Source organism: Typopeltis vanoorti, chromosome 5, assembly GCF_054136105.1.
Source record: "Typopeltis vanoorti isolate ZY-2024b chromosome 5, IOZ_Tvanoo_1.0, whole genome shotgun sequence".
Lineage (NCBI taxonomy): Eukaryota > Metazoa > Arthropoda > Arachnida > Uropygi > Thelyphonidae > Typopeltis > Typopeltis vanoorti.
The window spans coordinates 62,661,282-62,686,145 of record NC_143553.1 but is presented as its reverse complement, the minus strand read 5'-3'; positions in this window follow the sequence as shown (position 1 = coordinate 62,686,145).

The following is a 24,864-nucleotide window of genomic DNA, read 5'->3' as shown; positions in this document are numbered from 1 at the left end:
AGAGAGAGAGAGAGAGGGGGGAGTTGTTGTAGAGAACAAACGTGGTCGTTTTCATGCTGCATCCCTCATTAAGCAAAGGTGAGGGTATTACGAAGTGATACAATTCACCTCCCGTGTAATAACCTCGATATGGAGACGAATGAGGACATACCTCCTTACTCAAAAATACAATGATAACGACCGTATTATGATGACCATTCAGTTGTAACTTCTCCATCATACCACAATAATCCCCGTCCGTGTTATTTGTTCCGTTGTTCTTTTAGTGATTAAATAACTAGATAAAGCGGATTAAATAATAGTGTGGATAATTCCTTTAATATTAACATTTTTGTTTGTTTTCTTTTATTGTTTTATTAAAATTAGAATTCGAGTTAAAAGAATGCAAAAATAGATGCAGAATACATCGGTCTAAAGTTACTAAATTGAAGGAGAGAGAGATCGCTGAATATCATAATTTGGAATTATGGCAAAATCAACGCTATGAGACAAATAGGTCTGTGAATGTTTTTTTTTTCTCTATTACTCAGCACTTACATTTTTAGGAAGGCTCTTTCACTACACAATGGATCGGCTATCTTACGTTCATGTGAAACCCCATTACAAAAATTAATCGCGTTCTTGAAGATGAGTAATAGATTGCCCGAGTAGATTCTAAACTCTTTGAGCGTACGTGTTACAACTCAAACTTTCAAATATCATTCGCGTTCTTTCTTTCCAATAGGAACTGCTTACTTTGTATTGCAGAAAATTGTCGTAGTTTTATACTTTATGTCGTGGCTTTTGCTTCGTCGTAACTTCATGTAAAGAAAACATTCGGACAAAAAAATAGAGAGAATTCGCCGAATTCCTTCTAGTCATTTTCTATTTAAATTTCTACAATGCCACTATTCAAGGAACGCTACAATTGCCCATATTACTTGGCTCAGCACACAAATTGCCAACCTCCCTAGAAACCAAATATCCACCACTGGTTTTCTTGGTGGGTGGTGCCTACGCAGCCATTGACCTTGTACACATTTCATGCAGACGGGTAGATTGTACGAATTCAAGCTGGGTTGAAGCCAGTGCAATGCAAGAATCACGAGGTGTTTCGTGCAACCAAAAAAGAATTCAGCAATCTAGTGAGCACGTCCGTCCTTGTCAAAATAAAGACTTAATGCAATTCAGTATGGTTTGATAAATGTATTCACTATCAATATTAGCACTGGGTGTTTTAGAAAGTTAAATCATTTTTGAAGCTGTTTATAGAGTTTTTGGAAGATTTTTCTATTTTCCAGACTATGGTATTTTATCCATCTTAAATGTATAGGAATATATTATGCTAAATCTGTTTATAGACAATACTAAGATTTTTGAGAAAATACTAAATGTGACCTATAGGAGCTTGTACTGTTCCTGAAATGACTTTTCACCACCGTATATGGTAGATTCGAAAAAAAAATGAGACAGGGGAAGAAGACCATGAGATATGGAAGAGAGTGTTTCAGAGATATCTTTGGCAGTGATTTCTTCAAAATAGCGAATTGTGTCTATATATCAAAAGCTAGATTCGGAAGGCAATATGCTAATTTCTTCTTCATACAGTGTTCTGTATTTTCTGCTTTCATTTCTTCAATATCTCGTAATTCTCCTTTCACTTCTTCCTGTTTTAAAAACAACACCAAACCAAATTTATTATTACATTTATCGATGAAAAAAAAAAGTGAACAAATGACATAAAACATAAGTCAAAAAATGGCTTCAAAATACATTAATGTGTGTACGGAATAACGATAAAAAAACTACTTACAGAGATATTGCGCATTCTTGGAGCTATAAGAATAAAATCACTCAAAATTTGCACTCTCGAATGAAGACACCTAATATAGATTGTATTCCAAGTTTCGCTTAGACAAGAGAATATTAGCGCAGAAAAATTAAACTTACACTGGTCCACCGCGTGTGGTCGCCACTGTAGTCTTAAAGGAATGTTTCTTAATTTCTGAAGCCACAGAAGTGGACAGTAGTATTAAGAAAGCTTAAGCTGAAGACTACAAAAATATTTTGAAAACCCACTACAAGGAAGACTTAAAATAATTCTAACTAATCAATCCTTACTGAAAGGTATTTTTCCGTTTAATTAAAGCAGATTTAAATTTGTTAAAAGGATTATTATTAACTTGCGGATACGAAGCAGTATCGTGAAGATTTACTTGTCAGAATGTTTATCCACGGAATTGGTTAAATAATGTTTGCTGAACTTCTCTAAACGATTCTTTGAATTATACATAAAAATATTGAAAAACTGCTAAATGAGGCATCCAGTATTTATTTCAGTCCATAAGTACGTCAACTTGTATAATAATAATAATATTTCATGACTTAAATCTTTTTTTGTAACAAACATTACTCCAAGTATTTCTTAAAAGCAGGTAATAATGAAGGTCGAAACTAAGTCTTGTAATAACATCTGATGTCCCCTTCTCTTTACTGAAGAATTCATCTTAGAATGAATATTCAAATACCATTTTAGATGATCGCATCTCCACAGAATTTATAAATTCTCTGTCTAGAATTAAAATTGAATCAGAGTAAGCTTCGCTAGAGCTTTAACAGAGATTTTATTTTATATTCGAGTGCAGCCCAAAATCGACTTTGCGAGAAGGTGATGCTGTAATCTGTTAAATCATTGGAGATAAGCGTATGACTTGTTTGAAACACATTACCAAAGAAGCTTGAATCCCATTAGACAGAACTTCTCAGGTGAACTACGCGCATCAAACTTCAATATAGAATTTAATGCAATGTTCGGAATATATGCAATGTTCAGAATGTCAATATAGAATTTAATGCAATGTTCAGAATGTGATGAGAACTCTCCCTTCACCAAATGAGGAAGAGATTTTCTTGCAATAAATATATAACCAAAGTAATGGGAGAATAAATAAAATATATTCTGCAGAGAGAATGAAGCAAACCTTTAAATAACAGAATTCAGATGCAACAAAATGAGCAGTTGCTGATCTAAGTGCAATACCCCCCTCTCATTGGAAGATTTAAATCCAGATATATAGGCGTAATTATATTTACTAATGGAATGAGACTTCATCCAACGTTCACAAATTGTACAAAAATGCAAATGAGAAACTGCTACGTTCAACTCTCAGGATCTTATTGTCATAAATAGAAAAACCTGGCTCTGGATCCATGAATGAATGGAGAACCAGATGATTGTACCTTTGAGAATGCGTATTCAAAGAAAACTAAATCATATAGTGCCCGCGTCGCACGCACGCACACACACGCACACACACACACGCACACACCATAATATTTGCTTTTCTCTTGCACTAATCTAATATATATAATTTTACATTTATGTCTTCCATAATTAAATTTCAGTCGTTTGCAGTTTATCCGTAAGGAACCGGCACATGAGTTGAAACAATTCCATAATTTGCAGTAGATATCTCCAGTTTCGTAGCTGGATACTTACATTACGTTTTTAAATTTTCAAAACCTGTATTCTTGTGTTCTTCATGTAATATGAGTGCCATATTGCAGAACTATAACTTCTGTCTCCTATGCGCAATTTTTTTTAAATGCTTCAATTGTAATAACAGTAATATAAAGGCCTTTTGAAGGTTAACAAAATATATGTTTTATTTCTTAATTAATTTTTGTCTTAAGCAGCGAAGTGAACCCTCTGATATACACGACTACTAGTGTGTGTGTGTGTGTGGTTTATTTAATATTCAAATGGATTCCGGTCGAACTTATTCGACTCAGTTTTCTGCCTCAGGGTGAAAACAGAACTCGGTGAACAGACAGCGCTCTAGCTTGTTTGTGAATCCGTTTTGTCTTATATGGAGGCGATTTGCCATTTTTGATTTCGTTCGAGAAATAGCGGTTACCAGTTGTTTCTACAGCACTTCTGCTTGTCACCTTTCACTTTATCTTTTGAATTATTATTATTTTGGCATACAAAATAGTAGACTACAGTTACATTTTCTATGAAAATGAACGGGCAAAAACATTTTAGACAAAAGTACATCTTGCTTTTATATTGTAAAATTTAGTAATTATTATTATTACTAGGATTGTAAAAATAATACTATTTTATTTAATAACAAGCCTTTCATAGGATATTAGTGCGTTATTCCTTAATTTACTTGCACTTAGCAAAAAAGCTACTTATTAATTATATTTTATTTTTCGGATGACAAGCAGAAACGGTTGCTGTTATGAAAATAGTAAAGAATGTATCACTTTCATTCAGTCGATAATAATATGCTGCAATGAAAGCATGAAGTTCACAGATTATATATTACACGGATCATATGAGTTCATTGTAGTGACACTAATACACATCATTTCTCCTTCTGTACAATTGTCATCACTTCTTGTAACGGTACACATATGAAATTTATCTTGGAGAAAGGAGACACATTTATTATTATTGTTGCTAATAAAGATATAAGGATTATTCTTTCGCACCTAATACTGTTAATTGATTCCTTCATGCAAATTGAGGAGTTCCTGGATTGTACGAGGATGGTCTGAAATGTTCTCCGACTCGACCATAGATAGCAGCACCATCGGCAAGATTTTTTTTTCAAAGTTGATACATCTGTCATAAGCATCCATGTGAAATTGCAAGTCATTCCCTCAAGTAATTTGTATTATACAGATGTCTGAAGCAAAAGTATTGTCTGTATCCCTTGAAATGGATAACACTGAGTATCGTGCGGTTATAAAATTCTTTTAAAAAGAAGGTTTTAACGCCAAAAGAAATTCATTCGATGTTCATAAAAGTTTATGGGCACTCTTCTATTTCGTTTCCGATTTTTAAGAAATGGGCTACCGAGTTTAAACACGGCAGTACCAGCCTTCAAGATGATCCACGTGAAGGAAGTCCAAAAAGAGTAACAACACCAGAAATCACTGATGAAGTGCATGATGTGGTATTGGATGACCGGCGAGTCAATGTGAGTGAAATTGCTCAGACTATGGGCATTTCAAAAGAACGTGTAGGATACATTTTGCATGAAGAATTGCAAATGAAAAAGCTTTGTGCAAGATAAGTGCCGAGCTTGCTCACATCAAAAACGCACTCGCATGAAATTAATCTCTGAATAGTGCTTGGAGCGTTTTAACAAGAATAAAACTGATTTTGTGCGTCGATTTATTACTACGGATGAGAATTGGATTCACCATAACACACCAGAATCCACACAGTGGACAGAAGACGATTGTTCAGCGCCAAAGAAGACAAAGTCGGTTCCATCAGCAGGAAAGGTCATGGCATCGGTATATTGGGATGCTAAAGACATTTTGTTTATTAATTATCTTGAAAAGGTTAAAACAATAACCGTTAAATATTATTCCGAACTTTTAACCAGACTAGACGAAAAAATTCGTGAGAAAAGACCCGGTTTGCAGAAGAAAAAAATCATCTTTCATCAGGACAATGCAACTGCTCACAGAAGTGTTTTGGCAATGGGAATATTAAGGTATCTTCACTAGGAATTGTAGGAACATCCACCCTATCACTTCTATCTCTTCCCAAAACTAAAACCCTTCCTCGCAAGTCAGCGTTTTCCTTCGAATCAAGAGGTGATTGCAGCTGTAGAGGGTATTTTGCAATCTTACTGCGAACCACTACATGGACGGAATAATGGCGCTGAAGCATCGCTGGAAAAATATATTAGTCTTAAGGGAGATAATGTTGAAAAAATAAAATTTTTGAAATTATAAATTCGCTTTCATTGTTAAGCCCAGACCTTTTCAGACCACCCATGTATTACAAAAATTGGAGTGAGAGAGAAATAATTTATGAATTTTAGACAAAAATTGTATAATGCTACATTTTGAGATTTTCCTTCCATTACAACATAACTATATTTTAACCTAGTGAAGGCTACACAATTTATGGATGAGTACTGATACATGTTTAAATATCTTATGAATTTGCTAACGACCGAAAGAGTACTCTACCTCGATCACTTGGAGATGTGGAGATCGAGTAAATTAGTTGTTCATTTCCAAGTCGATCTCAATTGACTTGGAAATGAACAATTCATTTACTTTTTTTTTATCTCATTTCACATATATTATGAAAATTCTGTGAGACTCATATGTGGAGTTCATTGTTTCCGTCCTTCCACCTACACCATCAAATATATCAATCCCAAAGTAATTACTGATGACTTGACACAGCTTACAATTTATAATTAATTACTAGCGAGAGGAGAGTAATAAAAAAACCATTACTCACAGTGTGTGGACTGTGACATGACTATACAATTAGTTTCACATGTTTCTTTGGTTGGTGTGCTGCTAGCGGAGGATCATTTATTATTACTTGTGATATAAGAAGCCATTTTCTCTTTGTTTCCTGTAAAAACGAAAAAACAGTAAAAAACAGATGATTGCGAATAACAATAACATCGAAATATTGGATACCGTTAGTGAGCAATCCAGACGTGTTGTTGACACCCAACTTTAACTGAGTTCCCTTTTTTTTGTCTTCACATTTGTGGTTAAGATTAGAATGTTCTACATTCTTCAGATCCATTAGCTGCTTTAACCTTCTCGGACTTATAATTTAAAGTTAGTTTTCTTTTCTATCAAATGGTTCTATCATCGGACAGTAAAGAAAAAATCTGGCTCTTGTTACTAGCTGCAATAAAGTGCGAATGAACACTCAAAGACTTCTTTATATTTCTGGCTACATCAACAGCTCCAACCATTAAAAAATGTTGTCTTAGATTCCCATAATATTCCTCGGGACCATAGATGATGTCGTTATAGCATTTTAAATGAGCCCAGAGGAGTTCTATAAATATGACGGAGATGGTGGAAGTGATAATGGGTTTATAGAGGGCTGAAATTAAATGAGGGCTTTTTCTAAAAGCCGTAAAATGTTGACGAGTGAACAGGATGAAGTATTATAACGTTCAGATTTAAACAGATTCAGTGTTTGTACTTCAGCTCTTTCCTGAATGGTGTAAGTAGTAGAGGGGTCACTAATAACCAGATCAGAATCAGGATAAGAAAAGGATTCGTGACGTCATGAGTATGGAATGTTTGGAATTTCCCTGGGGACACATCTCTATGTGACGTCGTGTGGTGTCTATGGAATTCCAGGTGATGGTTAGAGTATGGAATCCTTGGAATTTCCCGGGTTTACACATCCATCAAAGACGTCATGTTGTGTCTTTGGTGCGAGTGTGGACTTGTGGGTAATGGTCAGAGTGTGGAATTCTAGGATGAGGTTATATTTCTCATCGTTTGATGAGCTTTTTGTTTGCATGTAGTTTTATGGATAATGATTAGAGATTGGAATTCTGGGAAGACATTTGGTCAAGTGTTGGGGGCCTTTGACTCAGTTGTGGAACTATGAGAGAATATTTGTCTATAGGTGGCAGCACGATTTTCCAATATAAGTATGGGATATTTCATTCATAATTTGGCTATGGGAATTTTTAGTTTAGAGTCAACAGATGTGTCACCAGTTAGACATTTTCTAAATAATTAATTACTGGCTATCAGTGTTGTTCCCTCACCCTACCCCCCTCAAACACACACACACACTTTTTTCTCATATACATAACTCATCAGAATATTTTTCTCTAAAATTTTAAGGTCTTAAAGTTCATTACTTTTTTCTAATTAAGTGGTAACTTTATTACAAATTCTAAGCATAATAACTGAGCAAAAAAATAAATAAATAAATTGTGTGGGAATTCACTGTGACTTCAAAAAATATATGTGGTCTTACTTAAATTTGTAGAACATATTTTATTTCTTTCATGTTCACATTTTCTAAAATAATTAATAACTCGATATCAGTGGTATCCCCTCACCCCTCAATCACACACGCACTTTTTTTCTTTCATATTCATATTTTCTAAACTAATTACTGGAATATCAGTTTTACTGCTTCTATGTCATGTTTAAGATCTTAAAAACTTCATTATTTTTCTAATTAAATGTTAACTTTCTTACAAATTCTAAGCAGAATAAATATTCTTAAATATGGAGAACACATCAACAACACCTAACTTTGTTCATTTAAGTTTACAAACACACATTATTTGACTGAAATATTATTTACAAATATATTCACAATGAAAAATTCAAACATGTAATTACCTAGAAATATTTCACAAGATTTGTCGCTCTTGCTATTTTCCTGGAGAAAGAAAATTTCAAAAGGTTTTGGGTTCCCTCATTTTTTTTACTTTATGGAATATACGAAACAGTACAGTACTGTACAGCACGACAGACAAGACGATCTGCGGCCTGAAATAACGAATTGTAGTAAATAAACTGAAAATGCAGTCGATTCTTGTTCCTTATAGGTTTTTGTCCAATGTGACGTCATTGAGTTGAAGTGGAAAGGGGACGTTATTGTCGTGGGTATGTATGACTTCCTGTGTGTATGCATGAGTTGTGTGAGTGTTTTGTTTGTGTTTTTTTTCAGTGATGGCTTATGGGTAATAGTTTTAATATGGAATTCTGGGCGATGTTTAGAGTATGGAATGTTTGAAATTTCTGTGGGGGACCATCCGTCACATCACATTGTGTCCTTGGTTCGAGTGTGGAAATCTGTGTAATGGTTTGCGTAGGATATTGTGGGTGATGGTTAGAGAGAAGATAAGAATAAGTGATGTCATTGAGCTGATAATGATTAGAGTATGGAATCCTTGGAATTTCCCTGTGGGGAATCATCCGTCACTGACATCACGTTGTGTCTTTGGTTCGAGTGTGGAATTGGTAAAAGTTGGAGTGTGGAATTGGTAAAGGTTGGAGTATGGAATTCTGACAAGATTGAGTTGTTGATAAGATAAGAATTAGATAAGTGACATCACGTTGTGTCTTTAGTTCGATTGGAATTCTGGTTGATGGTTAGAGTATGGCATCCTGGGTAACGGTTAGAGTATGGAATTCTGACAAGTGAGATGAGTTTTTTTGTTCACGTGAGGCATTATGGGTTTTTTCTTTCCTGACATTAATTTCACAGTAGTAATTTTTTTGACTCATCTATTATGTTACTTATTTTTTCCAACACGAATAAATAATTACTTATTATTATTTCAACTGTATATTAGCTCTGGTACTATAATTTTCAACTTAATTCCTCTGTTACAACTTCCAAAGATTATACTTTAGAACTGTAGTATATTTCTTTAGCATTAATAAGTTTCAACTCTCCAATCAATTCACAACTGAATTCACTTATTTGAAGGAGACGATTAGTGTTTTCAGTTTTAAAAGCAAAATAATTAATTACTAGATATCAGTTTTCCCCAATTTATTTTCCTTTTGTTCCCTGCATTAATTTCACAGTAGTGATAACACATAGCAGTATGATTTGGTTATTTTAGTGTGTGTGATATTTCATATCTACATCTAATAAGAACAGACAGGGATGACAGTGACATTCCATCCCCCTCTCCTTTAACCTTACTCCTATTTGGTTCTTAGTGACAGAATTGTATTAAGGGGAAAAATTATGAATTGATATATCAACTTCTAAGAATAATTATTCCAAACTCTAATCATTACCTATAATGCCACACGCGAACAAAAAGCTCATCTCACGTCACTGAAAAATACAGCCACATCTAAGAATTCCACGCTCTGCCCATTACACACAAGTCCACACTCAAACCAAAGACACAACATGACGTCAGTTATCTAATTCTTATCTTATAGTCATATCAATCTTGTCAGAATTTCATACTCTAACCATCAACCAGAATTCCATACTCGATCAAAGACACAACGTGACGTCATTGACGGATGTGTCACCCAGGGAAATTTAATACTCTATCTTATCTCTAACCAACACCCACAATTCCATACGCGAACAATTACCTCGAATGCCATACGTGAACCAAAAGACACAACTTGACGTCACAGAGAGATGTGTTCCCAGGGAAATTCCAAGCATTCCATATTCATGACGTCAAGAATCCTTATCTTATCTTATCTTGATCTTGATCTGGTTTTCAGTGACCCCCTCTACTACTGGCGCACATTAAATGCAGAGACTCCAATAAGTTTAAGATTGAAACATCTGAGAGGGCTTTTATATAGATGCATAAGCTTTCAGTTCATTTCTATACAGCTAAAGAAATGAGTTATTAGTAAACTTAAAAATCAATTTTGCTTAATCAGTGTATAATTACAAAAATAATAATGAAATTAGTAATCACTTTAAGTACAAGTAATAGCCAAAAAATGTTATTAATTATTTATAGAAAATTTTGTTTCAGCATAATGCACTGAATTACAAATAGCCGTAAACATGTGAGATGTCTCTTTCCTTTAAAAAGCTGATCACTCGTCTCATTTGCAAAGCACAGGGTAATGACATTTGGTGGATATATTGGTCATGCCATTCATCCCGCATATGATCGGGGGTCGCCTATCATTCAAGATATTATACAAATTTCAAGAGACAAACGAGATAAGCTAAATGAAGATTAAGAATGTGCATTTTTAATGAATTATAAATAATGTTTGTCAAGTTTATTTGACATACGCTTTAAAACGCGACTTATTCTAGATTTAGCAAGAAACCTAACCCACGATACATAGAAAAGAGGTTAACTTCACTCTTGTTTCTAAGAAAAAAATGTATAATAGAATTTACTGAAACAAATTACACAAAACACAATTTTCTATCTCACCTTGCTCGAATATATAAGAAATTTTACCACTCTATCTATATAATAAAAATATAATAAGAAAGAAACTAGAAAAATATATACTTATATGTGTGATTATTTCCAGTATTTATTAATAATTCTGTCCTTGTTCTCTTAATTAATTCTTTCCATATCAAGAAAAATATTCATTAACGTCTCATTTCATTCATTAATAAAGTTATTTCTAAAATTGATCGATACATTTACCACATGAATGGTCAACGAAAACTAAAAACACTAATTAAAGAAGAATATTCGGAGTTCTAGGCAGAGTTCGTGTTTTCTAAGTAGTTAACTAATGCATCTCCGAAGTCGAAGATTCTATTCTCAAAGCATCCCTTGTAAATTTTGAAACTTTCTAGTTTTTCTTCTTTACCAGGAATGGATAAATAGCATCTTTAACGTTAATAACGAATTAATAAATAATAATAAATTTTACTTCTACGTTTATTTTATTTATAATAAAGATTTTTCCAAATTAACTTTTGTACATTAGATTGATATTATCAACTAATTTATTATTAGTTAAAAATAATTAATAGCATCATTAAGTAACTTAATAAATTTAAACCATTATAGCATTATATAATACTATCTTCACTGGGCATCTACAGATGCCGTATGGTCACTCCGATGCTCGGTGATGTGCCACACCAGGCCTTGTCCTGTTGTTTGCTTTTCTGGCGGCCTCAACTCTCTGAAGATCAGTCACTCCACACACGCCATCCATCCATCTCATTGATGGTCTACCCCTGCCTCTTTTTCCAGGAACTTTACCTTCTATTACTGTTTTGAGAAGTCCTCTTCCATCCTTTCCATGTGTCCAAAATATTTTAGCTTTCTTCTGTCAATATGCTTATGAATACTCTTGACATTGAAAGACAAAAACCTGAAGCCACGTGCAAGAAGGGGACTGTCTGTCCTTCATGCCGTCACGTGACCTTTAACCGACCCACCACCTAATCTTCAGCTTCTGGTAGACTGCCATATCTCAAATTGAGTGATTGTCCATCTTCAGCATTCCTGCTGAGATAAAAAATGGCATGATCACTACAGAAGCTCCAACAAAGCCAACATATGCTAACTCCACACAGGGCTAATCAGAGGCTGGCCAGGGGGAGAGTTATAGAACGGGTGAAATTCTGTATACCGTTGACGATTATGTAGATTTGGAAGATCAGTGCGATAACGCAGTACTACACTAATCACAGATGATTGTTCTGGGGTTGATTGTCCAGTTGAGAAGATTTCCTCTTCCCGTGTGGCCAGGAGTTTCACGGAGTTACCATGGTTACAGAAAGATATTCCAGTGGAATCATAAACTTGCGATAAAGGCTGTAAGTGCATCCAACGAAAGTAATTTTCTTTATTTCTTTATTTTCTTGTTTCGGAAATACGAAGAGTGTGTTCCGAAATAGACTATGGAATTCACAAGTAAGAGAGTAATATACCGGTTACGATTTAGGAACATGATGACGGTTATCTGCAATCCTCTCGTCCCGGACTTTTCAAAATCATGAGGTAACTATTAATTGAACTATTGGCGCCCTAAATATTTCAAAAACGTTAGTTAGGGACTAAAAGGTGTTCACTTCACACCTTTTAGGGTTAAACGATGGCAATTGATTTATTTCGTTTTATTTATAAGAATTTTTTGTTATGATGTTCACTGTTCCGATGATAAAATAATTACAATCATTTGAATCTTAATTTTACACTGATATTGTCCGAAGATTAACTAGTCGTTGTAATCTTATTCATTAGAATACTCTTTAGGTAAAAAGAACTTTATTTGTAATAAAATTTAAATGTTTAAAATAGGCAATTTATTGCTGCCGTAAATCAAAATGAAAGAAGAATAGTCAGTTTCTAGTGGTGATATCTGTCGAGAAGGCTCAAACCGAAATTTACATCTCTTAGAAAATCTTACCTAAATTTCAAAAACTCCAATATTAGGTCATCATCATCATCATCATCATCATCAAATTCCTGCCATGCACTCACAAGGGGTGTACAGGATATGATAGTACTACATGAAAAAATTACATCATTACTAACTTCCTATCTACAATTTTCCTCCAAATCAGTCTGTTACTTGTCAGGACTCCAACATTATCAGATCTTATATTTCTATCGTCTAAGGCACTTTGTACAGTATCAATCCACCTTTTTCTTGGTCTTCCTCTGGGTCGTTTTCCTGCCAACCTGGCAGAGAACACATGTTTTGCTAATCTTTCCTCGCCCATTCTGTTTAAGTGACCATACCACTTGAGATTAGCTCTGCTAACGCATTCCTGGATGCTGACAATGTCAAGTTCTTTCCTAATATCCTCATTTTTAATATGATATTGCCATTGATGCCATCTGTTCACGCCTCTAATCTTTCTCAGGACTCTCATATCTGCGGTCTTTAGTCTTTGGTCAAGTGTTTTACTTCTGACTCAGCTCTCAGATCCATAAGTTAAAACGGGTTTGAACACTGTCTTGTATACAGCTAATTTAGTGTTCCGACTAATTTCTCTCTTATTCCATATGAATTTATTCAATTGACTTCCCACCATACCAGCTTTGCTGATTCTATTGTCTATTTCTATATTTAATTTACCATCTTCAGTAAAAATTGTGCCTAAGTAGCTGAAATGTTTTACTTGTTCCACAGGTTCCCCATTCACAACACAGTTGATATTTTCAATGATTCTGCCTATTTTCATTGTCTTTGTCTTTTTATTGCTGACCTTCATACCATATCTATTACAACAGCTATTCAATTTAGTCAGAGAATCTTTCAGACTTGTAGCGGATTTATTTAGAAGTATAACATCATCCGCATAAAGCAAAGAGCTGACATTAACATCTCCAATTTTGATATCATGTTTAATACCACTTTCCTTCATAATGTGATCCATATAGATAATGAATAACAGAGGGGATAATGTACATCCTTGTCTCACACCAGATTTAACATTAAACCATCTTCCTGTACTTCCTTCAATTCTAACTGCCTGCTGACTTACAACTCAAATAAAGACGAAGTATTGCTTGATATAATGCCCTATTGACACCATATAACTGCAGCGTATTGAATAGCTTCTCTCTTGGCACCTTATCATATGCCTTTTCCAAATCGACAAAACTTAAATACAGATCTCTGTTATATTCCCATGCTTTCTCGACTATTTGTTGTAAAGTGAAGATCTGATCCTGACAGCCTCTGTTTGGCCTGAATCCAGCTTGTTCTTCACCAAGCTTTTCTTCCACAATTCTTCTCAACCGGTTCTCAAGTATACTTGCATAGATTTTGCCAGGAACACTCAGTAGGGAAATACCTCTGTAATTCTCACATTCAGTTTTATTTCCCTTTTTATATATTTGTACTATGAGAGCTCTGCTCCAATCATCAGGAATTCGTCCCTCTGTCCAGGCTTTCTGAACTATGCAGTGCAGCCACTGTAAGACTCTTATACCACCATACTTCAGCATTTCTGGTCGAATATCATCTACTCCAGCTGCCTTTCCACATTTCAAGCCTTTGATGGCTTTTTCTACTTCAAGTATGGATATGTATTCCTGCCTGCATGCCTGGTCAGCGTTTTTTACCACTGTGCTGTCATCACTGCTTGCTTCATTTAGCAGTTTTTCAAAGTAATTACTCCATACTTCAAGGATATCTTTTTCTCCTGTTTTCATGTCACCTTTATCATCTCTAACTCCTTTTACAGCACTCTTTCCTCCATTCCTAAGCTTCTTCAACAACCTCCAGAATATTTTGCCACCTTCTTGATATTTATTTTCTATATTCTTGCCAAAGTCCTCCCATGACTTTTGTTTAGCTAGTTTTACACAATGTTTAGCATTCTTGCATTTGTCTCTGTATTCCCTAAGAGCACAAGCTGACTTATTTGACAGGAACTTTTGATATGCTTTCTTCTTTTCCTTCACTGCCTCTTTAACTTCCTGTGTACACCAGGGAGTTCTGATTTTTCTATCCTTGCAGACAACCTCACCACATGCCTCTCTGGCTGAATCAATCAGTGTTTTCTTGAAGGCTTGCCACTGAATCTCCAAGGTTTGGTTCTCAAACTCTTTCATTTTTTCTTCAATAATCTTTGTGTATTTTAGTCTACAGTTCACATCTGAGAGCTGCTCAACTTTTATTCGCTTTAAAACTTTCTTACATGTTATTCTATTCAATATGAAATTCAATTTTATCCTGCTCAAGACTAAATAGTGATCACTTCCAATTTCAAATCCTCTGTAAACTCTGGTGTCCTGCACCAGGGAGAAAACATCACTATCAACTATAACATAGTCAATGAGACTTTTCTTATTCCTTGCCTCTTCTCTCCATATGAATTTGTGCACATTTTTATGTTGGAACATGGTGTTAGTAATAACCAGTCCATGTCCTGAGCAGAAATCCAACAGATATTTGCCATTATTATTAGCTTTGCTCTTTTCTCCAAATTTTCCCAAAATATTTTTGTATGTCTCACAATCATTTCCTACTCTGCTATTTAGATCCCCAACAAGATTCTAATTTTTATTCTAAAGCATCAAAAACTTCCTCCACTTCTATGGGACCATAGGCACAAATAAGTCTCATTGTCCAGTTCCCCATTCTCATATTTGCCCACATTAAGAAGCTATTGAGACTGCCTGCCATTCAAGAAGATTAGCCTCGTATTTTGTGTTGAATACTATGGCTACTCCTTCTTTTCCTTTATTGTCATTGCCTGAATATAACATTTTGTATTTATTGCTTAGAAAGATCTCACCAGTTTTGGTCTTTTTTGTTTCAGTCACCCCTATTATGTCGATCTGGTACTTATCTAATTCCTCAGCTAGCTCCATTTCTTTGCCATTCCAGCTTCTTACGTTGATAGTACCGATCTTTAACTCTGGTGATGTTGAGTTGGGGTTTGTTTTCAGATTTGTTCCAGTAGCTGACTTTTCGCTGTTCGCCCTGGTTCTCTGGCGAAAACAACGGGGGCCTTGTTTAACCGGGCGATGCCCCAGCCGGCATGAAATTTTGTCATGTTGTACCATCACTTTTTTTATTTTGGTTTAACCAATAAGAATACAATTTGGTCGGCTAAATCCCAAATTGCCAGCCCATCCTCGTTCGTTCAGTATCCAACTAGATACCCAACAACGTGCACCACGAGAAGGTGAGGATTGGACATTAGGTCAGAAGCCCTGGTCGGTTCTCCGCATTCCTTTAAAGGCAATGTGGAGGTCTCCTCTCAGTTATACAGCTTTGACCCTTAAGCACCCCTTATATGATAAATAATTGAAATTTAAAACCCAGGATTATTTTTAAGCCATTAATGACAAACATTCTCAAGTAGCAGTGATTTCCAATATCTTTCATAACTGACAACACTTTGATTGATTCAGATTCCAACATTTTTTAAATTCCGGTTATACTTTTTTTTTTTTTTCAAGTTGCTTCAAAAACCAATTTTACTGATAAAAACATTATGTTCAGAATAGTTTCTTACCTGCAGCCATTATAAGGCCTTTGTAGAAAGAAAAATTACATTTTTATGCACAATGATTTTACCAGTACTAAAACATTGAGAAGGATAAAAAAAAAACCTTTAGACCAAATTTAAATACACCAAAGCAAACACGGAGTTCCGAGAAAATTGGAAGGCTTAAAAGGACTCATCGAAGTGAAATGCAACATGATCTTCAAGAATTAAGATGCCCAAAAAATAAGACTGGGTATTACTGAAGAAGAAAAAAAGCTGCAGCATTACGTGTGAAAAGAAGCAGGTGTTTGTTTGGTAGTTTGAAATAAGACAACAAGAAGTTTAGCTGAAAAAAGTTGTCTCACGGGGATCAGGTATTTTTTTAACATCGAGGATTTCCACAGAATGAAATTATTTTCTCGTTATAATTCCCCCCCCCCTTTAACCTCTTAAATTGTTTTTATCGCATTTTGCATAAAAAAAAACAGTTACTGTACTATGAACCAGACAACTACGTGTTTCCTGCTTGCTCCCAAATTGTCCAAGGGAAATCAGTTGCGTATAATATGAAAAGCTCTTTTATTTTATTTTTCCTAATTGAGCAACATATTTTGTCAAAATATGTTGCTCAACACATTAGAAACTTGACCATACAGTAAGATTTATTGTAGTCTACAACAGATAGTACAATACTTATTTAGTGAACTACAGAAACCTTAGATGCAAGAAAAGGACAGAGGAATGAAAAAACTAAACCGTAATCTTCCGATTCAGGAGCAGCTTACTGTTTTGATTTTTAATAAAATTTGGAAGATTTCTTGCTGAAGTGAATTGTCCTCACATATAAAAGCGAAGGTTGAGAAAAAAAAATAACCTCTTATTACTATACATAAAGAAAATATAGATTAGGAATACTTACCTGCACAACTCATAAATTCACAAAGTATACATGTATATTTCTACCTTCACATATTTCTTTCTCATTTTCAGTATTTTCCCATCATACGTTTTCTGATCGGAGAAATTCGGCATCAAATGCTTCGGATTCCCACCTTCTAAAAATACGCAAGTATGCCAATCTCATTCCGGTTTAATATAATTTATAAAATCAAATTTCTATTTAAATCTAAGTTTAACTTCAAATTGGAAAATAGGGTAAGCTCAATAACCGAATAAGCTTTCTCTTGAAGTTCATTGTCAGAAAAACATAAAAGTGAAATGCAGTTATCAATTACGAACGGATCTTTGAATAAATGTCGTGTTATTAATTAATAATATTTTGGAAATAAAACAATTGGTCTCTTCAATTAAGATTGATTTATTAATAAATCCTGTAGATTTAAATAGATTAATGGAAAGTCTTTAACCTATTAAACATACACTGCTTGGAAACACGTCAACGGATACCATACTGTGAATAACAAATAGCAATGGCGCCAACTTTAATAAGAGGTAGAACGTCCTTTCGCTGCGATGTCTGCAGGAATCCTACGAGGTATATTTTCTACAAGCGCGCGATAGCGATCAATCGGAATTTTAAACCATTCTTCCGCTGGGCATGTAAGATGTCCTGAGTTGTTATTTGGCTGACGTTCCTTGACCTCGCCCGACTCGCCAGCTCATCCCACAGATGATCAATAGGGTTTAGATCAGGGTTCTGTGGAGACCAGTTAAGTGTAGTGGCTTTCATTACAAACCATGCAGTTACAGCAGCATCCTTGTGACACGGTGCACTGTCTTGATGAAAGAGACAATGGTCAGTTCCATAGAAACCCCACAAATTAGGAATCACTACATTGTTCAGATGCCTCTAGGAGTTCAATGTTCACGGCATCACAAACAGAGGTCCAAGGCCAAACCAGGAAAAACAGGACCATACCAGCACACTGCCACGTTCGAATTTCGTAGTTGGTGTTAAGCACTGTGGTAAGAGACGCTCACCGGGCATCCCCCACACCGAACTGTCTGCTCGGTAGACTGATTCGTCGATCCATAATACAACTTTTCAAGCTTCCACGTCGCATTGTACACGGCTCTTTGCACCACTGAAGACGACGCTGTTGGTTCGGGTACTACGGGATTTGTGTATTGCGGTCCTACTCTGAAAATTCATGTTGTGAGCGTTGAATGTTTGTGTGCAGATTCTTATTCCAGCCGATGCCCGGAAATTCAACGTCTCGGACGACGAATGCCGGTTTTTACATATTATTCTTCGTAGCACCCTATGGTCACGTTCAGTAAGTGTGGTGGGTCGTCCACTACAGATTGCACTTGCAGTTGACTCTCTTTGCTTCCATCTCTGGTCGATGTTTGATCTACCATTTAATGCAAATTCCATCTGGAGAATTATTTATACTGTTAAGGCATGTGTGCATCTGAACGAGATTATTCTCTTCCTAATAAATCACTAAATCTTTCATATTTCATATTTATAGTATGGGAAATACTTTTCATAAGTAGGCTGGCGAGACTTCCTTAATTTCTATTTTCAGTTCTACTTACAGTATAAGTAAATGTGTTCCCCTCCAAAAATATTAAACGTGTTTTTCATCTAAAAGTATTATTAATAATTCCTGGCATGAGAGAAGTTTAAAAAAATATGAACTAATATTATTATGTCGTCTATCAAAAATATGAGATCCATTAGTATCATTTTATCTATTTTGATAGTTTATAACTCTAAATGAAATCTCTTGAGGAACTCTTTATCTATTCTCATATCACTAAGTATAATCGTCTTATGGTGCACAGCCTTCAATTGACATTAACTTTGAATTAAGGATAATAATAAAAAGCAAAAATAATATACATGAACTACGGGTTTACTGAAACGTTCTCTTCATTACAGGAAACATTCTTCTATCAGTACTTCATAAATAATGAGTTTTGATTACAGCGAAGGCTCTGTATCATCATGCTCCGTATGTTTGTAATTATTTGGTACACTTGAAGTTACCGTTTGCCTAAGAAGCTACCACATTAAAAATAGTCAGCAGAACTTTTAGCATACAGCGCCATTTAGGTAGAAGTTACAGAATTCTCTATAACAAAATGGCGTAATCACCGTTGTGGCGCTCATGGCAATGTGCTGATTAGATATTATTATTATTATTATTATTATTAAGAGAGACCTCCAGGAAGAAGTCAGAGACTCATCGAGGGAGGCCACATAATACAAACACCAGCTATCATACTTATCCTTGAATTCATTCACACTTCTTGCACTCACAACGTCCAATGGCAATCCATTCCAATCACGCACCACCCTCTGACGCTGAAGATATTCAGCGTCAATCCGATAGCGCCATCACTAGGTCGAAAAAAAACGCGATTCGGTGTTATAGATCATGAATTTTTAATAAAAATTTAGTTATCTATGACGCTGCTCAACACGCACGCACACACGCACACAAACACACGCGCGCGCGCATACAGTGAGATCTGTAGCGTAGTTGGTATTATGTCAATAGTAACGTCTTGCTTTGACGTCTGGGAACAACTGCACGGTACACGTGTCTTATCGGTCTGTTTAGTAAACGGACCCGAAACACGCTGTTAGCATAGCCTTAAGGTGAAGGTAAACTGGCTAAACGTGGACTGAAAACAGCAAAGACAGAAGCTGAGAGAGAGAGAGAGACAAGGATTTGTTTATTTGGTAAGGGGAACAGGGATGGGAAAACGTACTTAATGTTACGAGGGGGAGGGATCCAAATAACGATGCGGACTTCTTATAGTGAAATTCACTTGAGGAATTTGCTTCCAAATCGTAATAATAATTTCTTCTTTTTATTGAAATAGTTCATTCTCGCAGAGTTCATTCCATTGAATTGGAATGAACTCTGCGAGCAAAATACTATTTGCTTTCTGAATTGAACTTCCGTGAAAAGCTGATATTCGTCAGCTTGAAAAAGGTTTTGGCTTTTCAGTTGTTCGTATTCACTTCTAATATTTATAAGTCATTTGTCTTCATGGATTTCTTTCGAACATTCTTTATTGTAAAATATTTCCTGAATTACCTTTTTTTTACTTTCTCCTCTTTATATTTCGCATCAGACCAGAAATATTTATATTTCTTTTTCTCTTTTTCTTTTAAAGATATTTAAATTTTCATCTTTCTTTATCTCTCCCGTAAGTTTTCATTACGTACAAGATGACAAAGTGTGGTTTGTAATTGAAAAATTTATCTGAAACTAAACTATCCTGAAAGTTATTTATTACTCATACCATCTCTTTCTTTCTTTCTTGTTAACTTTCTACCCTCTTTGGCTCATCAGATTTAACTGTTTGATTTGACGTCACTGAGTTCGATATCAAAGCAGAACCACTATCTATGCGTATGTGGTGTTTATTATCATAGATGGGGACGCCATGTTTAATATTTGTCAGAACAGAAGGCAGTTAACAAAGGATTTGAAAAGAAGGGAGGCCATCCAAAATTTTCGGCCTTCAGAAAACAGAACAGAATGAATAGTTGAATTCACCCATTCACTCTGTTCTACTTTCTGAAGCAAACGGTAAAATATTTTTGATGACAGTATACAGTTCCAGCTTCAAACTTTCTTTACTTAAGTGAATTGTTTCCAAAGTTGTTCCTTCCGAGAAATCCTCAACTCTAAGGAACAGTAAGAATTCGCACTGAGTGCCAAAATGCTTTAACTCAGTGAAATCATTTGTAAAAGCTGTGTGAAAGCTCTTGGTGAAAATTTCTGGATAAAAAACCAAAAGAATGAGCAGGAGCACTGCTATGGTAGAAAAGCCGAAGAAGTAACAAAATAGACACGTTTAATCACTTTCACTTTTTCAGAAGATTTTTCCTTCATCTTGCAAATATCTCTACATCGTTGATTGACTGTTTAAATGGACGTATTCTTGTCGTTAGTAAAACGACAAGAATACGTACATATACTACCAAAGATAGTATATGCGCAAATCGAATTTGAAATATTATCTTTTAACTATCAAATATTAAGACAGAGTTTGTTTATTTGATAAAATTTGGTGAACGTTTTTATTTTTCGACAACTTTCAAGTTACCTTAATATGAAATGGATATAAGTTCGTTTCAAGCGACTGTGCATCGGGAACCTTTCATGTTTCTCTTACTCAAGTTTTACTGTTTATTATTTTTTACCAAAATTTTATAAAGTTGGATGCAATTTAGCTTTTAATTCTGTGACAATGGAATATGCCTGTTGTTGCGTATGACCTCACGACTTCAGTTCATGCATCCTTTTCATTTCCTTTACAGTTTTGATATCCCTTAAATAACCAACATGCCGTTTTAATATGATGAGTGTTTCCTACGGACCTGACCGAATACAAATGCGTATCTGTATATTTGTATCCTGACCGAATACAAATATAAGATAACATTAAACAATCACTCAAAACGCATCATGTAATTTTTAAAAATATATCCAATTTCAGACAAAGTTGAAAGGACTCGACTTGAGTAAGAATGCCAGAAAGACAAAGTGCCATTAATAAGTACTTACCTATTAGTAAGAAAACAACGTTTTCTTACTTATTCCTTAATAACTAAAACTTAAGTTAAGAATTAACTCATGAACATTGAGGGTTTGATTAATTCAACGTGTTATTCATTAGTTAATTGCTATTAATTAGGTTATTGCTATTAATTATTAAGTTAATTGCGCATCTCTGATACGCACTGTACCCAAAAGCTAATTATATTTGGTGCTAAAAGGCTTCGATTACACTTGTAAGATACTCCAAGTTAACTTTCTTATCTCAAATGTAAATGATTCACTAGTGGTGTCGCCAGCGTTATGTGGTAGTTAATAAATCTCTCCTTAGCGAAGAGACATTTCTTGTAAAACTAGCCAAATTATACGCAAAAATAATGAAATAATTTCTTTTTAAGGTGAGGGGAAAATCAATATGGTTAGAATAAAGTAACGAGGCAATTTGTAGCTTTTGGCTGTTAAGTAGCGAGGTTGCGAGAGAGAGAGAGACTGCACACTAATATTTGGCTGCTGGCGAAACCCTTGTCGTTACCACAAACACAATTTCGGCCTATGTTATTTATCAAAATGACACATCCCCCAAATACCCCGTCGCTTATGAGCTAAACGCATCGTGCACCGTAGTGGGGAATCTACCATGACAGATCATGCGGAGAAATTAATGTAAATCTGTGTAAAGAAAGAAAGGGGGTAAAAAGGGGATGACATCAGATGAGCTCTTTTCCTCTCTATAGAAAAGGGCTCATTTGATGTCCCAGAGAGAGAAAGAGAGAGAGAGAGAGACTATAGCTATGCAACCGAGGTATTCAAGGAATTTAGAGACAATTAATGCCGCCACCTAATGGTCTCTTCCGCTCTCGGCAGAGGGCCCTCTTCAGTGTCAACATATCCCGTGTTTAGCCAACGGGAGTAAAAATTAGACGAATACGCAGTCGGCATGAAAATCAAACAAAAGCAAGAATAGATGTGGAAGATTACTTTCAGTGTCCACTCATTTGCTTTTGTAGTGAGAGAAATAAATTAAAAGAACGCAGAAGAATAAACTGCGCCCTTCTCTCACGTCATACGATGCTATTTGTAGTAATTATATATACTTAATTAACATTATAACCAATAATTTTTTAATGAATTTTCAGGTTAGGCTTAACTTATTGGCTTTGTTTCATCTACTTGATGTAAATAGTTGAACTGGCTAAGTAATTAACTAATAATGCTTTTATGCGTTATCCTTTGCTGAAATTATTTTTTCTCTTCACGGATAATAGGAAAGAACTTCATTATTTATGCCCAAAGAGTTATTTTATTGTCAACGTATCATCAACGTGTGGCTATGTTAGGTCATTACATAATTCTTTAAATTTCAAATACTTTGTACCGTAATTACTATACGATTATAAACCCAAATCGTTTTCAAGCACATCAAGTACTTATGCGTGCTGAATAGATTATTTGGAATTAAATAAATTAATAATTAAAACTTAAAATTTAAAGGAATCAAAATTATACTGCAAAGTTACTGACCCAACCTGTTCAAAACTGATGCGTGGTTCCAATGAATCATGCCTCTAGAAGTATGCCCGATGTAGCCAGCTATCAAGCTAATGAACACTACTTTTGAGAAAGTGCAATCAATACAAAAAGAGCACAAAGCACACTATTGAACTGAAAACTTTTATATATTTCTTCTGTACCCTCCCCGACAAATTACACAATATTTTTGTTGAATTGGTTTAATATATATTAACAAATATAATACAAAAAATAACTTATATTAAACACAAAATAAAATCATTCATTGTAATAACTCTGAGTGTGTGTTTTTTATGTAAATTATAGATGTTAATGTATAATTATGTAGAAACTGCATTAGGATAAACTTGTCTTTTTATTATGCATATGGCAGAAGATCGGGAAATGAGAAAGATACAAACGCTTTACTATTCTGTGATTCCACCCAACGAAAGCCGGTTAGCCTGCTATACTAGGTATACGCACAGTGGGTTGGCTCAGGATTATATAATATTTAAATCATGCTCCACATATAAAACATGTCTAGTCATTTCAGGCCTCTAAAAATTATGAATAGTGGTGTTGGTGTGGTTCCACATAGGATGATGACATTCATGAATCATCTAAGGGCATTCACAAAACATTCATGCTTACCATGGGATTCAAACTCAGGCTGTTAGTTGTAGACTGGGTACGTCATCTACTTGGCCAAACCAGATAGTACAATGGCGTGAAGTATGCCATAAAGATAATGCATTATTACGAACATCCGAAACAACTTGAGTATTGTTATTGATAGAGAGATAATGATCTGTTGTTATTAGTATCGCATAACTTGCTAAATACTTTAAAATTCATTACGGGGAAATTATGAGCTGTCGAAATCTCTACACTCTATCGTTGGGAAGTAGTTGTCAAAAATGCAGTCTTTCCAAATTTTTTTGTTTGTTTTTGCTGAATTTCAATGGTATAATAATAGCTCAGAAAATATGATATTTAACAAGACTGTCGTCGTGGTATCGAATGGTTAGAATGTATGTCAAATCTAGTTCTTTCTAAATTAATCTGGATTACTATAACCAAGCCTGCCAATTTTAAAGGAGGGTATGAAGTGTTTGCCTTATTCCCTCTAGGACATCCGTATGACTAGCTGAACAAGCTAATGTTTAAGATACGTTTTTCATTAAAATGACTCAGATTATAAAATTAGATTATTGAATACTCACTAATTTAGCTTGCTCATTAGTTTAGCTGGCTCCGCAAGCCATGATTGAAAACACCATACGACTTTTCGATTTTGTTAAGGCTTTTCACAGAATACATCAAGGATTAGTGCTTGGTCCATTGTTATTCGTTCTGTACGTTAAATATGGAAGGATTTGAAAGGAGACATACAGCTATTTGCTGATAATGCAAAGATAGGTAGGGTAATCAGGAATGATTTGAATAGGTTGGACAATCGAAAATGTTAATAAATATGTGTTCAATGTTAATAAATATAAAGGCATGTACTTTGATATGATTAGGTATCCAATATCTTATTATATTGGTGGGATTATGCTTGAAGAAACTGATGAGACTAGGGATCTTGGAGTGTTAGTAGATAGCAAATTGAAGTTAGGAGCCATGTAGCAAAGATTGTTAATACAACTCAAAAGATAATTCAATGTTGAAACGAACTTTGACTCGTAA